Raw genomic sequence first — 18734 nt, 5'->3', positions numbered from 1 at the left:
AGACTTTGTGGAGAGGTTACTCCACCGAGAAGGAGGAAATCTTTAGCCTGAATCTATCTGGGGTGTGATCTACCGAAAGATCAAGGGATCGTCCACCTTACGGACACGCCGAGGAGTAGGGGCAAGTTACCCCCGAACCTCGTACATACTGGTGTTAGTGGTATTTGTCTCTTTTTCTTGTATTATATTTTCGTTTGCATATTTCCGCTGCGCTAATGACTTGTAGGAAGAAATTCTTTAAGCTTTTAGAGGAGTCTATTCACACCCCCTCTCTCTAGCCATCCAAAGATCCTAACACCTGGTACTTCATCCACCCAGCTTCCTCCCAAATTGTCGAGCCAGCTCGCAGAATGCGAAGAATTTCCCGGTTGGCTACTTCGGCTTGACCATTGCTTTGGGGATATGCCACGGACGTGAAGTGTTGCTCGATGCCGTAGCTTTTGCACCAATCTTCGAGCAACTTTCCTGCGAATTGCCGCCCGTTATCGGAAACAAGTCGACGGGGGATGCCGAACCGGCAGATGATGTGTTGCCATATAAAGTTTTTGACCATATGCTCGGTGATCCTGGCCAGTGGCTCGACCTCCACCCATTTGGAAAAATAGTCGACAGCCACCAGTAGAAACTTCCGCTGACCGGTCGCCATAGGAAATGGACCCACAATATCCATCCCCCATTGGTCGAACGGACATGAGACGGTAGCAGCTTTCATTTCCTATGCCGGTCGGTGGGAGAAGTTGTGATACTTTTGGCAGGAAAGGCACGTCGTGAAGGTCCGAGCGGCGTCTGCTTGCAGGGTTGGCCAAAAGTATCTGGCCAACAAAATCTTCCTAGCCAACGACCGTCCGCCCGGATGCCCTCCGCACGATCCTTGATGTACTTCTTGGAGGATGTACGCCGCGTCTTTCGAGCTCACGCATTTCAAAAGCGGGCAAGAGAAAGCCTTCTTGTAGAGTTGGTCTCCGATAAGCGTGAACCGACCGGCTCTCCTTCTTAACAGCTGGGCTTCATCCCGATCGGACGGTGTAGCACCCGAGCGGAGAAACTCCATGATGGGTGTCCTCCAATCGCTCGGAAACGCGAGGCCTTCCATCCGGTCGACGTGCGCCACCAAAGATACTTGTTCAATTGGCTGCTGGATGACAACCGACGTTATTGAACTTGCGAGTTTGGCTAACTCATCTGCCGCCTGATTTTCTGCTCGGGGTATCTTCTGGATAATGACTTCTCTGAAATTGGCTTTGAGCTTTTCGAAGGTTTCAGCGTAGAGTTTGAACCGAGCGTTGTTAATTTCAAAAGTGCCTGAGAGTTGCTGAGCGGCAAGCTGCGAATTTGAGTGCAGTGTCACCCGTCCGGCCCCCACATGCCGGGTGGCCTATAAGTCGGCTATAAGTGCCTCATAATCCACTTCGTTGTTTATGGCTTTGTAATCCAGCCGAACGGACAGATGCATTCGTTCTTCTTGTGGAGAAAGTAATAATACCCTAATTTCGCTTCCGAGCCGAGTAGAGGATCCATCCACAAATATTTTCCACATGGCTTCAGGCTCTGGCTTTTGTACTTCGGTGATAAAATCTGCTAAGGACTCGCCTTAATCGCCGAGCGGGGTTGATACTGAATATCAAATTCGCTCAACTCCGTGGTCCATTTAATGAGCCGTCCGGACGCTTCTGGATTCAACAGTGTTGGTGCAACCTTAGGTCAAGGTTGATCTGGTTGACCTGACTCGAGTTGACCTGACTCGAGTTGTATTTTGATGTTTGACTTAGGAAGATTGTTGGTGCAATCTTAGGTCAAGGTTGACCTAGTTGAGTTGTATTTTGACGTTTGACACTCGTGGAAGAGTTGTATTCTTGATATGGGACAAATGTTTGGGAGATTATTGGTGCAACATAGGTCAAGGTTGACATGGTTGACCTGATTCGGGAAAGAGTCCAAGTATGGAGACTTGGCACGGAGAAGTCCTAACTGGGATGTTAGGCAGGTGGAAAGTCCTGGTGAGTGAAGCCAGGCAGTGAGAAAGTCCTAACTGGGATGTTAGGCAGTGTGGAAAGTCCTGGTGAGTGAAGCCAGGCAGTGGGAAAGTCCTAACTGGGATGTTAGGCAGTTGGAAAGTCTTGGTGAGTGAAGCCAGGCAGTGAGAAAGTCCTAACTGGGATGTTAGGCAGTGTGGAAGTCCTGGTGAGTGAAGCCAGGCAGTGGGAAAGTCCTAACTGGGATGTTAGACAGTTGGAAAGTCCTGGTGAGTGAAGCCAGGCAATGAGAAAGTCCTAACTGGGATGTTAGGCAGTGTGGAAATCCTAGTGAGTGAAGCCAGGTGGAAGTCCTGGTGAGTGAAGCCAGGCAAGGGAAATCCAGATGGGTCAAGGTTGACCAGACATCTGGTGAAAAGTCCAAGCAGGGAGCTTGGCACGGGAAAAGTCCAAGTATGGAGACTTGGCACGGAGAAGACCAAGTTGGAGACTTGGCACGGGAAGTCGGAGAGAGCTCGGTAGCTCGGTAGCTCGGTAGCTCGGGAGCTCGGGAGCTCGGGAGCTCGGGAGCTCGGTAGCTCGGTAGCTCGGGAGCTCGGGAGCTCGTAGCTCGGTAGCTCGGTCTCCGGACGAAGTCGGAGAGAGCTCGGTAGCTCAGTAGCTCGGGAGCTCGGTAGCTCTGTCTCAGGACCAGGTAGGATTTAGGGCTGGGAGCTCTAAACCTGGATCAGTCTGGTGACCGATCAGGAGTCGATCAGAAGCCGAACAGGAGCGAGGCGCAAGAGGGGCTGATCGGTCTGGGGACCGATGAGCACAAAGCCTGATCGGTGGACCGATCAGTGGGTTCCCTGATCGGTCCACAGACCGATCAGGGCACTAGCCGTTGCGACGCAACGGCTAGATTTCTTCTGTGCTTCTTTCTCCGCAGGTATAAAAGGAGGCTGAGAGCTTCTACATTGAGAACTACTTCTTCTTCCTTGGATTGAAGCTTCTGCTTCTGTGCTCTGAGGTTCTGAGCTTTGTTGAGCTTCCAGTCGACGGTCAGCTGCTGCTGTTGTCCGAGAAGTTGTTGCTTCACAGGCAGTCGATGAGAAGGCGAGTTAGTGTTTGTACATTGTTCTTGTCTTTCTACTTGTATTTCTTGTACTCCTTCTTGTTGTTGCAAGTTTTGTGGCGAGGTTTCTCCACCCAGAAGGAGTTTATATTAGCCAGTTTTCCGGGGACTCATCCACCGACGGATTGACTGGACTCGTCCACCTTACGGACACGTCGAGGAGTAGGAGCCATAATCTCCGAACATCGTTACATCGGTTTGTTTTTCTTCTCCTCAGTTTCTTCCTTGTATTTCCGCTGCGACTAACCCTAACTGTAGGAAGAACGCGAGAATTTGGGGCGGCTATTCACACCCCCCTCTCTAGCCGAGTACGAACGATCCTAACAAGTGGTATCAGAGCGAGGCCGCTCTTCGACGGATCAACACCCGGGGGAGCACGGGCTAGAGATGGATCTCTATGGAGAAGATGTCACGATTCAACCCTTCTACGAGTCTCACGACAACTTCACATATTGGAAGGTAAGGATGATGTATTTTCTTAGGACTAATATGTTAAATTGGTTTTGTGTACAAGAAGGGTTTTCCCCTCCGATGGATGAGGAAGGAAAACCTATCAAGAAGAAGGACTGAACGAAAGAGCAAATCCGACAATCCGAAATCAATGACGAGGTAATAAAAATTATTGAATTTGCTTTACCTAATAGTGTTTTGTGCAAGATAGATAGGTACAACAACGCCAAGGAATTGTGGAACAATTTGGCAAAATTCCATGAAGAGGAGCCTAGTGAGCCAAGTAGCTCACATCATGGAGGAAGCGAATTGGGAGTTGAGGGCTACTCAACATCCAAGGAAGAAGAGGAGGAGAGCTCTTGTTCAAGATCGGAGCAAGAAGAGGCATCTACCTCCGGAAGGGATGAAGAAGAAAGCTCATCTACATCCACAACCCTAGGTAACTCAAACACTGTGATTTCAAGCAAATTACACATAATGTGTTTTGAGTGTAGGAAGTTTGGGCACTACAAGAGTAAGTGTCCAAAGAGGGTTAGAAAGACTCCACCGACACCAAAGGTCAAGGAAGCCAGAGTCCCGACATGCAAGAGCAAGAAGCACGTGGTGTGCTTCCAATGCAAGCAACGGGGACACTATAGGAGTCAATGTCCAAGGGGGAGGCAACCTCACAAGGACAAGAGGCCAAACACATGTAAAGGGGGAGCTAAGGCAAACCCTAAGGTAACATTTAAAGCTCATTCTTGCAATTCTAGTAGGATGCATTCTAGTAGTCTTATTGCCATTGTCAATAATGATAAGCATGTTAACACTAGAAATCGATACATGTGCTTAGGAGCCAAGCATGTTAGCCTAGATAAGAACAATTCTAGAAATGCTAACCCTAGAATTAACTCATCTAAGGCTAAGGAAAATCTAGATAGAAATCCCAAATCATCTAGACACATGCCTAGGAATACCTCAAAGAAAAATGATAAATCAAAACTTGAGGTATTAGAGAAAGAAAATCAAGTCTTGAGGTCAAGACTTGATTCTCTAGAAAAGGCTCTTAAGGATTTGACTCTAGGGTCTAAGGGTCAAATTTCAAAGCCCAAGGACAAGAAAGGTTTGGGTCACAAACCTAAGTCTCAAATGGTCAAGCCCACCTATCATAATGTTCCATTCGATTATGGAACAAAAACTAGGGCTAGGGAGACCACCACCAAGGTCACAAGGGGAGTCACCCCTAGAGTTGATCCTGATGAGTCCCAAATGATCAAGGCTTTAAAGCCTAGGAGGGTCATTAGGAGGGTTGCTAGGGAAGTTATCCCTAGTGAATATTTAGTGAACCCAATGAGCTCTAATAGGTATTGGGTTCCTAGGAGCATCTTCTCTACCCCATAGATGGGTTAGAGAGTGTCAACTCTGATTAGAAGGGTAGTTAATCCAACTTTGAGGAAATTGACACTCAAGGAGCATTTTCAAGGTTTTGAGAACTTTTGAAAATGAAATGGAATTATCATTTACTCCTTTGAAGAGTTAAATGTACCTAAAGATTGGAAATTTCATTTTTAATTTCAATTGGCACAATTTGGGAAAATCTAGAGAACTCTCGAAAAAAAAATGAAACATGCCAAGTTTTGAGGATAAATTTGATCTTTAAGTGGCATGAATTAATCTAGAGTTCAAGAAGTGTCAAAATTAGGTTTTTGGCATTTTGGGGCAATCTAGGATTAAATTTGAAGTTAGCCAAGTGGTTAAGAATACTTAGATAGGTAATCTAGGTATATTTATTTATGCTAAATCTTGCCATGATTGTTTGCCCTCACATGTCATGACATCATGTTTAGTTTTGTTATCATTTGAAAAGTCATGATAATGCTTAGGCTAGTTTTTATGTCATGTTTATTTAAGTTTCAAACTTTATGCCATGACATCATGACATTGGCACATGTTTTCATTTATGATACCATTTTATGCCATGTCATCATCTCTTGCATTAATAATCAATTGAATTGATTTAAGGATGAAAAACACATTTTGATATTGAGATCAAATTTGTGTTTAGAAAATGCATGAGACCTTAGTCTAAGATACCTAAACCCATATCTCACATTAAAATTGCCATGGATGTGTTTGATACACTTTAGATGTGTGTGAGATATTAGGATCATGAATTAGGATCAAGGTGCATAGTTCTTGTACCTAGATGAGCCTAATTCAAGAAATGGAGGATCATAGGGAAAGCTTGTGTACAAGTCATGTACATTCAACCCTAAGATTATGGTCCTAAATTAAAAGGTTTAAAATCATTTTGAAATTGATTTGGAAAACCTTGATGAAGCCATCTTAGTGATTGCATTCATCATTGAACATTGTGATACAAAGTTGAGTTAAACTTGAACTATTTCAAAGTTTTTGAACTTTGTATCAAGATTGAAAAATGGAAGTTATTTTCATAGAAAACTATTTTTCCATGATAGTATATGTTATGAGGAATGTATCCTCAAAATTTCACAATTTTTCGAATTTTCTGGAATTTTCTAGGAGTTTCTGAATTTCGGGAAGGAAATTTCAGAAATCTCCTGTCAGAGTCTGGATCGGTCTGGGGACCGATCCAGGGAAGTCCTGATCGGTCTACGGACCGATCCAGTGAAGCATGGATCGGTCTGCAGACCGATCCAGTAAGATCCAGAGAGCTTGGTGTGATCTGGTGAAGGCCTGATCGGTCTGGTGACCGATCAGTGACGATCCAGTGCGATCAATGAAGCATGGATCAGTTTGGGGACCGATCCAGGGGGTTTTTTGATCGGTCTTAGGACCGATCAGTGCGTGCCAGTTTCTGATTTCAGCAGGTGTCTGAAATTTCAGCTTTTGGGAGTTGAGTTTCGAGTTTCTAAAGGTTTGAAACTCTCCAAGACATTGTTGGTGCAATGGTCAAGGGGGAGTTGACCTTTAGGGGGAGTTTTTACCTAATTGTCAAGGGGAGTTGACTCTTAGGGGGAGTTTTTACTCCTTAAGACTTTTGAGGATTAGTGACATAGGATTGTCACTAAGTTGACTGTTGAGTTTAGTATCAAAGGGGGAAATTAAGAGTTTCAATGAAAGGTATGGGACTTTCATTAGGAGGAAACTCTTGACCTTGATTCTCTCTTTTTGATGTGTGTTAGAAAGGGGGAGAGTGTTGGAGAATGGGAGAATGTTCTAGATAATGTTCAAGGAAGAACATTGAAGAACATTGGGAAACCTAAGTTAGGTTATCGGATTAACCAAACTTGATTATGGTTTTGTCAAACATCAAAAAGGGGGAGATTGTTGGTGCAACCTTAGGTCAAGGTTGATCTGGTTGACCTGACTCGAGTTGACCTGACTCGAATTGTATTTTGATGTTTGACTTAGGAAGATTGTTGGTGCAACCTTAGGTCAAGGTTGACCTAGTTGAATTGTATTTTGATGTTTGACACTCGTGGAAGAGTTGTATTCTTGATATGGAACAAATGTTTGGGAGATTATTGGTGCAACGTAGGTCAAGGTTGACATGGTTGACCTGATTCGGGAAAGAGTCCAAGTATGGAGACTTGGCACGGAGAAGTCCTAACTGGGATGTTAGGCAGCTGGAAAGTCCTGGTGAGTGAAGCCAGGCAGTGGGAAAGTCCTAACTGGGATGTTAGGCAGTGTGGAAAGTCCTGGTGAGTGAAGCCAGGCAGTGGGAAAGTCCTAACTGGGATGTTAGGCAGTTGGAAAGTCCTGGTGAGTGAAGCCAGGCAGTGAGAAAGTCCTAACTGGGATGTTAGGCAGTGTGGAAGTCCTGGTGAGTGAAGCCAGACAGTGGAAAAGTCCTAACTGGGATGTTAGGCAGTTGGAAAGTCCTGGTGAGTGAAGCCAGGCAGTGAGAAAGTCCTAACTGGGATGTTAGGCAGTGTGGAAATCCTAGTGAGTGAAGCCAGGTGGAAGTCCTGGTGAGTGAAGCCAGGCAAGGGAAATCCAGATGGGTCAAGGTTGACCAGACATCTAGTGAAAAGTCCAAGCAGGGAGCTTGGCACGGGAAAAGTCCAAGTATGGAGACTTGGCACGGAGAAGACCAAGTTGGAGACTTGGCACGGGAAGTCGGAGAGAGCTCGGTAGCTCGGGAGCTCGGTAGCTCAGTAGCTCGGGAGCTCGGTAGCTCGGTAGCTCGGTCTCCGGACGAAGTCGGAGAGAGCTCGGTAGCTTGGGAGCTCGGTAGGTCGGTAGCTCGGTAGCTCGGTAGCTCGGGAGCTCGGGAGCTCGTAGCTCGGTAGCTCGGTCTCCGGACGAAGTCGGAGAGAGCTCGGGAGCTCGGTAGCTCGGGAGCTCGGTAGCTCGGTAGCTCGGTCTCAGGACCAGGTAGGATTTAGGGCTGGGAGCTCTAAACCTGGATCAGTCTGGTGACCGATCAGGAGTCGATCAGAAGCCGAACAGGAGCGAGGCGCAAGAGGGGCTGATCGGTCTGGGGACCGATCAGCACAAAGCCTGATCGGTCTGGGGACCGATCAGTGGGTTCCCTGATCGGTCCACAGACCGATCAGGGCACTAGCCGTTGCGACGCAACGGCTAGATTTCTTCTGTGCTTCTTTCTCTGCAGGTATAAAAGGAGGCTGAGAGCTTCTACATTGAGAACTACTTCTTCTTCCTTGGATTGAAGCTTCTGCTTCTGTGCTCTGAGGTTCTGAGCTTTGTTGAGCTCGCTTCCAAAGCTTCGCGTGAGCTTCCAGTCGTCGGCTTCACAGGCAGTCGACGAGAAGACGAGTTAGTGTTTGTACATTGTTCTTGTCTTTCTACTTGTATTTCTTGTTGTTGCAAGTTTTGTGGCGAGGTTTCTCCACCCAGAAGGAGTTCATATTAGCCGGTTTTCCGGGGACTCATCCACCGACGGATTGACTGGACTCGTCCACCTTACGGACACGTCGAGGAGTAGGAGCCCTAATCTCCGAACCTCGTTACATCGGTTTGTTTTTCTTCTCCTCAGTTTCTTCCTTGTATTTCCGCTGCGACTAACCCTAACTATAGGAAGAACGCGAGAATTTGGGGCGGCTATTCACACCCCCCCCTCTCTAGCCGAGTACGAACGATCCTAACAAACAGCACTCTCCCCAATGGGCTATTTGTCCGGACGATGATAGTATGGGCCAAGAAATAGGGACGGAGGCGCCGAGCGGCGAGGACCAAAGCAAAAGCCAGCTTCTCGAGCCCAGTGTAGCGAGATTCTGCGTCCTTTAAAATATGACTTAAGAAATACACGGGTTCTTCTCTGCTCGCCCTTACTAATGCCGAGCCGACTGCATGCTCAGTTGAAGATAAATAGATACAAAGTGGCTCACCCATAGCTGGTTTGGCTAGCACACGCAGAGAGTTCAAGTATGTTTTCAGATCTTCGAACGCCCGATCGCATTCTTCGTCCCAGTGAAACTTAGTGGCTTTGCGCAAGATTTTGAAAAAAGGTAGGCTCTGGTCGGCAGTCTTGGAGATGAATCTGGACAAAGCAGTTATCCGACCGGTCAAGCGCAGCACTTCCCTCAGATTTCTTGGGGGCGTCATATCTTGTAGTGCTTTCACTTTGCTGGGATTTGCCTCGATGCCCCGCTCGGTCACTATGTATCCCAAGAAACGCCCGCCTTTTGCTCCGAACAGACACTTCTGAGGGTTCAGCTTAACTCCATACCTCCTCAGCGTTCGGAAAGTCTCCTCCATGTCTTTAAAGAGATCGGCCGCTCGGACCGACTTGATGAGAATGTCATCCACATATACTTCCAGATTTCGCCCGATCTGCTCCTTGAACAGTTTGTTCATCAAGCGCTGGTAAGTTGCTCCCGCATTCTTCAGTCCAAACGGCATCACATTGTAGCAGTACGCGCCGTCAGCTGTAACAAAGCTAACCTTCTCTTGATCTTCTCGGGCGAGCGATATCAACTCGCAGCCGGCTGTGGAGTCCACCAGTTGATCGATCCGGGGCAGGGGATAAAAATCCTTTGGGCACGCCTTGTTAAGATCCCGGAAATCGATGCACACTCTCCACTTGTTGCCCGGCTTGGAGACTAGTACCACGTTCGCCAACCAGCTCGGGAACTGGACTTCGCGTATATGGCCGGCCTCCAGGAGTTTCTCGACCTCCGCTCGGATGATTGCATTTTGTTCGGCGCTGAAGTCCCTCTTCCTTTGCTTCACCGGCCGAGCGTCCGGTCGGACGTGGAGCTCGTGCTGTGCTATACTCGGTGAAATTCCAGGCAGCTCATGCGTCGACCAGACGAAGACATCACAGTTTCTCTGGAGGCATTTGACCACTTCCTCTTTCTGGCTTGCCTCCAGATCGGCCGCAATGAATGTGGTGGCCTCCGATCAGGTTGGATGGATATGTACTTCCTCTTTTTCTTCATACACCAAAGAGGGAGGTTTTTTAGTTATGGCATTTACCTCAATCCGGGGCGCCTTCCGAGCAGAATTGGCTTCTGCTCGTACCATCTCGACGTAGCATCGCCGAGCTGCCAGTTGATCTCCTCGTACTTCTCCCACTTTGTCTTTGACCGGGAACTTGATCTTCTGGTGGAAAGTGGAGATGACCGCTCGGAATTCACTGAGAGCCGGTCGTCCCAATATTACGTTGTATGCCGACGAAGAGTCCACCACGACGAAGTTTGCAGTCCTTGTCTTTCTGAGCGGCTCCTCTCCCAACGAAATGGCCAGCCGGATCTGTCCGACCGGCAGAACTTCGTTGCCCGTAAACCCATAGAGGGGGGTTGTCATGGGCAGCAACTCAGCTCGATCAATTTGCAATTGGTCGAAGGCCTTTTTGAATATGATGTTGACCGAGCTTCCTGTATCAATGAAAACGCGGTGAATAGTGTAATTGGCTATTACCGCTTTGATGAGGAGAGCGTCATCATGTGGCACTTCGACTCCCTCCAAATCCCGGGGCCCGAAGCTGATTTCGGGTCCGCTCGCCCTTTCTTGGCTGCAGCTGACCACATGGATCTGCAGCTGTATGACGCTCGCCTTCCTTGCCCTGTTGAAGTCGCCTCCGGTCGGCCCACTAGCAATAATGTTGATTTCGCCTCGGGAGGTGTTGTTTCTATTTTCTTCTTCCCGAGCCGACGGCCTAGGCTGCTCCCTAGACCTCCGGGAATTGTCCTCACGCCTCGGAGTATGGTGCCGCTCGGGAGTCTGTCTTTGTCGTCTATCAGATATCATCCGATCGGCTTCACGAGGGCGTTGTCGCCTGTCGGATGATGGCGATCGACGACCGCCACTCCGGGGAGGTGGGCGATCAGAGGAAGACTCCGACAATCTCTTGTATTGTGCGTGTCCGTCCGGTGGAATGAGCAGAACATAGGTGTCCATTTCTTTTTAGGCCTGGACCGCTCGGCAGACACTTCTTGAATGGCGTGGGATCTTACATGTTGCAGGGGGCGAGCTGCTTCAGCTCGCGGTCCTCTGGGTGGCTGATGTGCCGTGTGCGGCTTTCGCTCGGCAATGGGAGCTCGCTCGGTTGGAGTTTCCTTCCTTCGTAGTCTCGGGGCGGCTTCCGAATGAGCGAGCGGAAGAAGTCCCCGTCCACGAGGCCTTGCGTAAATGTGTTCATCATTGTCTCGGAGGTGGCCGTTGGAATGTCCATGGCCACTTGGTTGAATCGCTGGATATAAGCTCTGAGCGACTCTCTGGGCTCTTGCTTGATGGCGAATAAGCTCACGCTAATTTTCTGGTAGCGCCGACTGCTTGCAAAATGGTGGAGGAAGGCCGTTCGGAAGTCTTTGAAACTTGAGATAGATCCGTCCGGCAGTCTCCGAAACCACCGTTGAGCCGATCCCGAGAGGGTGGTTAGAAAAACCTGACACTTCACCCCATCTGTGTATTGATGAAGGGTAGCCGTGTTGTCGAACTTACCCAAATGATCATCAGGGTCGGTGGTTCCATTGTATTCACCGATCGCCGGGGGCACATAGTGCTTTGGCAGAGGGTCTCGTAGAATGACCTCCGAGAATTGCCGATTGATCCGCTCGGGAAAAGCGTCCGCTCGGGGGGCCTTGCCTTTTCTGTTGTCCCGTATTGGTATTTCATCTGACGAAGATCCTCGATCACGATTCACTGCTGCGACTTCAGGGGGCGTGCGGAATAAGGCCCGATGAAATGGAACCGTGGCATGAGGTGCTTCCGCTCGGCCCCCTGATGCTGAGGTTGCTTGCTGTTCAACCCGCTCGGCTTGCGACTTTTGTCTCTGTTCCACAAGCTTAGCGGCTCTTGTCTCGATCAAAGCGTCGAGCTCCTCTGTGGAGAGCATCACCGAGTGCGGTCGTCCAGCCTCATCCATTGCTTCCGATCGGATACAGGAGCGTTCCCACAGACGGCGCCAAATTGATCCTGTCCGAACGCTGAATCAACAGACGCTGGGCACGTGGCGCTCTCCGCGTTGCTGATGTAGATCCCCGACTGGTCGTACGGACCTCCGGCGAACCTGCAAGGAAGTCGGGTGGTGTTAGCCATTTGCATGTCACGTGGCACATCAAATTAATTAAAATTGAAACTTATTAAAATTAATACAAGCGTTGTAGCAATGAATCCCAAGTCGTATTTTTTTCCAAGGGTTACTAGCAAAATGTGTGTGTGAACTCTAGATTTGATTCAAAATTGATTTCTCACATTAACAAAGTTATTAGGCATTCTCATCAATCAAGAATCATAAAATCATTAATTGACCAAACTACATACAATCCTTAATTTCAATCACTTCAACAACCATTTTAAGAATTCATTCACATCAACATAGAATAGAAGTAGCAATCTAAACATCAAATTAAGCATCCAACACCTAAACAAGATCATAGTCACAAAGATTAAATTGCTAACTAAATCACAAAACTCTACAACCTGTTAGTATCAGAATCACTAAACTAATTAGAATTAGATCTAAGATTTGGGGTTTTAAAAGCAAGAAATTGAAATCAAACACATAAACTCTCAAATAGAAATTGAAATTGCAAATGAAGGTTTCAGATCCGAAGATCTGATCAGAGTTTGAGAACAATTCAAAGACACAACAAAGAAAAAAAAATAAAACCCTAAACACTCCACATCCCAAAACCGAAACCAATCTTCATTCACCCTGCTGTGAAACAGAGGTGCATCGGAAACCTCCCCTCAACACCCAACGAACAATGTACAAGCTCCAACTATTACCAGGTGACGTTCACAGCTCTTGGAAACCTCCCCTTAAGCTCACGCCCGATTGGTAATCTCATCAACCGAAGAACAAAGCTAAAATCCTATGAATTGCGAAACTAATTCAATTGATCAGATCTACTTAGCTTCGCTGTGGAATGGAGATCGGAACGGACTCAGAAACATCAAGAAACCTCCCTTGAAGCATCTGTTGATTGCGGAAATCGCTGGTCGAGAAAACTCCCTCTGCCAAGATTGCGGCGATGAAACAGAATCCCAAACGCAGCTGAAGAAACCTCCCCTCGGCCACTCTTTGATCTCGTAAGGTGAACGCCGAAGCTTGGAGATCACCGTCGGTGAAGAATGATGCTCTCAGATCTTGAATTGAGGAATGGGAACTGCGGCTGTCGCGCGACGAAGAAGACGACACTGTGGAGAAAATCGCGAGCCGAGTCCACTGGAAAACACTGTAGCTTCTCAGATTTAAATCAGATCTGGATCTGAACAGACGGCTGAGATGATTCCGGGCTAAATCAACGGTGAAAAGTCATCCAAAATATGATCTGAAGGTACTGATGTTGATTTAGGGTCTGGATCTACTCTCCTGTAGGTCGGATCGATCAGATCATCACTGGATGGTCCAGATCCGACCAGTCTTCAATGAACGGTCCAGATTAATCCGGCTGGATCAATGGCTGAATGAACTCAGATCTGGATCAAAACTTCTGGATCTTCATAAATAGCTCAGATCTGCTCCCCATTAAGTTGGATCGGCCAGATCTTCAACGGATGGCTCAGATCTGCTTAATCTTGGATGAACGGCCTATAATGCTCCGAGGCTTGATCGACTTGATTAGCCCTTGATTTGAGCTCAAATGCAGCCTGATCTGATCGGGTCCATGATCCTTTTGATGCCTACAAAATAAGGATCAAATATTAGCATCAAATTAAGCCATAATAACATAATTTGCAATTTAGTCCAAAATTGATACATTGTATAAACATGTAATGTAAATATGAGTTCTATATATGAAAACTACATCAAACCATGATTATATGAATGAAAATAGTATAGTAAAATCATGGTTATCAAATTCCCCCACACTTACTCTTGAACGTCCCGTGGAAGTAAAGAAAACTAAAAATCATCTCCATAGAAAATTCTCTAGCAATACCTAAAAAAAATAGTAAAAAGAATTTAACTAAGATCATCTTAAAGATCACAAACATTCATGAATACAATTCAAACAATAATCAGTAGGTATGGTGGTTTCAATCCAATTGAAGAATTAAGCAAGTTGCAATCTCATAAGGGATTTACCTATTCTAGCTCTCACACTCAAAATATGTATTAGTGGAGCTCACTCAATGCAACTCACAACATTTCACTACCATAAGCTTGCTTATTTTCTAATTCTCCACCACTATAAACATAGAATACATGAATCAAAAGGAATTTATCATGAAGAATTGAAAATGGAGCAATAAGAACAATTTAAGTGAATGAAGTGGCAAAGGAAAATGCTTAAATGAAGAAAATGAGAGAATGAGAGTATGGGAGGAATATACTTGATGAGTTGACCATTTGATGTGAAAAGAGATGAATACCATTTGTTTTTAACAATTCAACATATCAAGCTAACCTCCCCTTCAATTTGATGGCAAACAAAGAATCTTGATACTCTTTTGATACACTCTTTGGATGTGCCATTTTTCCTTTCCTTCACTGTGTTTACTGAATTTTCACTTCAATTCTATCACTTCAAAGCTAAAACCATCTCACAATAATTAATCAACAAGAATCCCCTCCCCCACACCTAAAATTTTGCCGTCTCGGACAATGAAACTCAATATGCTATCCAATGACTTGATACCTCTAGCCATTTTTTTTATATTGCAGATTCTTGTCCATTCTTACTCTGTTTCTGTGTCAATCTGATATGGCAACTGAAATGTCCTGTTTTGAATCATAAAGGTCATGAAGAGAAGACAACACCAAATATACCAAGATATTAAATGTTGTGCATAAATTTCCTGCTAATAAAGAACTTGCAACCACAATTAGGCTCACTCTTTTGCTCAGCAATATCTTTCATTGTTCATGCATGTCTAAAGAAAACAAAGTCAGCAACAATCATAGCTGACACCTATCCTTTACAATCTTCTTGAATTTTGATTAGTATCTCAATGGTTCACAACCGGATTAATATGGAAATGGAACTTTAACAATTCTGTGCTAATCCAGTTGTGCAGTTTCAAGAATAACAACTGCATTCTTCCAAACTTTTGAATAAATAACATCAAATAGCATTGCAAAACAGACATTGAACTTGAATTCGATTTCTGTAACAGATTATGTTCAGAGACTCATTGGCACAGCTATCAACTTTCCAGAAATTCAATTTCAGACACTAGAATCTGTTCAGTTCAAATTATGCACCAGTGCATTACAATGAAATACTTTAATTCAGCTGACTTCATTTCCAGAATTTCAGCATTCCTTACCTCATCAGCAGTGAACATTCGAGCAAGGAACTGAATTCAGAATCAATTCCATAAATCATGTTTGAACACAAAACAAAACTGCATTTTAATTTTTTTTTTTTTAAGCTTCAACTTCAGTGTTGATGATCCAAAGATATCTCATTGTAATCCATGAAAAATTTAGCTTAGAAGAGAACAAACTGCAAACATCATTTAACATTACCACAGGTTCAAGAATTCAAAGAGTGAACAATAGTCATCTGATTTTAGATTCCAAGGAGTTCATGTTTCACATCAAAAGAATTTGCCAAAGATCAAAAGTTGCAAATTGAATTTGCCACGTGTACTAGGTTCTCAACTTGATATACTTTCTTTGTGCCACTACAAAATGCAATTGGTGTTGATTCACTTTTTGATAGGAAGCTCGGCACAAACCGGCAGTGATTCATAATTCCAAACTCCTTGCTGCAGTAGAATTCCACCACTGCATATTTCTAATTCTAGCCAAGTAATTCTGTTCCCAATTCCAGCATCTCTTCCAAATTTGGCACAAAAATGCCACACTAACTTCCTGGTTTTTCTGTACTGTATATAAGACAGAATTGTAGATAATTCAAACATCCATGATTTTTCTCAACTTGGTATTCTAAGTGTGGGGAATTCAGCTGAACAAAGATTTCATCTAAAGAGGTATGGACTTAATAATATGGTACTGCCTGGCACTAATTCTTTTTTGCTTCTAGTTTCTTGTCTAGCTTCTGTTCTTGTCTAGCTTCTATTTACAGCATTTCTGTGTTCTGTTTCAGTTTGTTGGACACTTTTACTGAGAGCAATTCATAAATTCATACCTCTAAATAGAGCCAAATTGAATTTACTTACATCTCTTTGTGTGCCACTTACTCTTCACATGACAACTACCATCAGATTAGTAACGAGTTTCACTGATCAAAGAAATGCTTTTACTGCTATATAGCTTTATCCTCTGATAATAACATTGAATTCATATCAATGATTCAACTTCCATTTCTGATTCCTACAAATCAGCTTCAAAATTGGCACAACAGCTTCATTAAGGTGCTTTTATACAAGCTCCTACATCCTGCTTCCTTAGAATTCTGCATCTTTTGATCATCTCTGAAATCAGATTCTGTGTACAGCTTCAATGACATTCAATAAGATTCAAGAATTGTAAATTGAATCCAATGGAGCTTAAAGAACTTCATAATAAGACCTGATCTAATTCAGATCATTGACACTGCCAAAGAATTTCAAAATTGAAGTTGAATCCTTGAGTTCATCAAATGCAGTAATCTCCATCAAGACAGCAAGTTGCAGACTTCTAATTTTCAGCATCCAACAAAGAATCATTGTCATACAATTTCCTCAACTTCCTTGCTTCAAATCTCCTATCTCAGTTGAGGATTCCCAATATCCACATTCTCCAAAAGCTATAACAAAGCTCTTGATCAGCAACTCCAACAGAATTTGCAAATTTAGCATTTTCAACACTTTCTTGCCACATAGTCTTGAATGTATCAAGATAGTATCAAGCCTCTAAATCCAAAGCAATTGTAACTTGCTCTTGACATGATAAAATTCAAGAAATTAATTCATTTAGCATACAATCTTAAGAGCACTCATTCATTGCAATATATTTTCAACATTTTCTAAAACAGTAGCACCCTAACCTAAAAATTTTGTCCATCATCGATCAATCTAACTCATCAAGATAGTCAACCAAAACCCTCATTGAAATGGACCAAGCAAAGGTAATCAAAGGTTAAAATACTAGAGGAAAATGTTCAAGAAAATTGTGGGGAAAGAAATGGAAAATATGATGGAACAAAAAATGACAAATATCCTTCCTTTCCATGCATACATATGCTATTATGACTTTGAAAAGAAACTAAGCAAGTTCTAGAGTTTCAATTGCTATGAGTGCATGCCACACAAAAATAAAATAGTGATTAGGCTTAAAGTGGACCTCACTAGGTAATATTCATGCAAACAAGCTCAATTAATCAAATTGAAATACACCACCATTTTAACCAATTTCATGTAAGAAAAAACATCCAATCATTCCAAGTGACCTAAATTTGATGATCAAATTTAAGAGACTTTTACCATCTTAAAAGTATTACTTAAAAAAATTCTCATGGAGAATTTTATTTAAATGAAATGCTATGTATACCAAACTAAATGCAATGTATGAAAGTAAAATGCAAAATAAAATGCAAAATGTAAAAACAAAGTGCAAATGCAAAGTATAGAACCAAAGAAATGTATAACTAATTTATTAGAGAAAAACTAAACACAAAGCATGAATTAAAATGCAAGAGAAAACAAAATTGAAACCAACTCCCCTTTCATTCCCGGTGGTTGAAGAAGGTTTAGAAGTAGTAGCCACCCCGGAAAATGAGTAATTGTGGTTCCACTTAAATTCTTTTTATTAATCATTTTTCCTTTCAAAATTCTCTCTGGAGGTCTTAATCGGTTCAATTTAAGCACCCACTCCGGAAGCTCATGTTCTCCTACAACATCAATAAAAGAAAATACCTCCCACACGCATGTGGGGTAAAAAGAAAATAGGAGAATGTTAGTGTGGGTATAAAATATATCATGAAATGAATCACAACTAATGAAATCAACAATTGGTACCTCTATAAAATTTTCTGACAAATTATACAAAATATTTACCTTGTCATCTTGAAAGGTACCTGGAGTGGTGTTTATTACCTCCTCTTCATCAATATATGGCTCAAGCTCTAGTTCTGGTGAATGTTCATCCTCATGTAGTGATTCTTGGGTGCTTGACTCCATAGCACAAGTCCCTACACTTACATCTTCAACTCTTGGTGATTCTTGAGGTAATGCTTCCAGTAAACACTCCCCTACACTTAAATCATCTTCAAAATAATGTTTAGAACCTGATTCACTAACAACATCCTCAAAAATAAAATCATTAGGATCAGAAATTTGCATAATTACATCATTATCACAAAAAATATTAGAAAAATCATGTGAATTAATGGAAGTAGGGTAAGGCCTGACAGAATCGCTACTTTCCATCTCTCCACTAGAGTTTTGTGCTTGCAGCTGATTGATGGTTGATGCAATTTGATCTATCTGACTCTGTATGTTCTGAATCCTTGAAAATTGTTGCTCTTGATGCTCACTCATTTGTTGCATGATCTCCTTGAGTTTCCATGTTAATTCATCCATCTGAGAATTGTCTTGTTGAAAAGAATATGGTTCAAATGATGTTGAAACTTCTTGAAATCCATATGAACTCTAGAAAGCTGGATATGGCTCAATGAATGGTCCTTGTGCACTTTCATACCTGAAACATGAATTATCCACCCAATTAGCATTAAAACCATTTGTAAATGATTCATACCTATTTTGTTGATCCAAATTTGGGTAAAACTGGTACTCAGGTTGAAAACACTGATAACTCTCCATTCCACCTCCAAAATTCTGAAAATATGGATCCATGCTAAAGAAATCTCCTGTTCTTCACACTATACACTAACAATCAAAATTAGAAGATTCAAGAGCATAAAGTTTCA

Source organism: Zingiber officinale, chromosome 8A (assembly GCF_018446385.1).
Source record: "Zingiber officinale cultivar Zhangliang chromosome 8A, Zo_v1.1, whole genome shotgun sequence".
NCBI classification, from domain to species: Eukaryota; Viridiplantae; Streptophyta; class Magnoliopsida; order Zingiberales; family Zingiberaceae; genus Zingiber; species Zingiber officinale.
The sequence above is the reverse complement of the archived record's forward strand: the minus strand, read 5'-3'. Positions refer to the sequence as shown.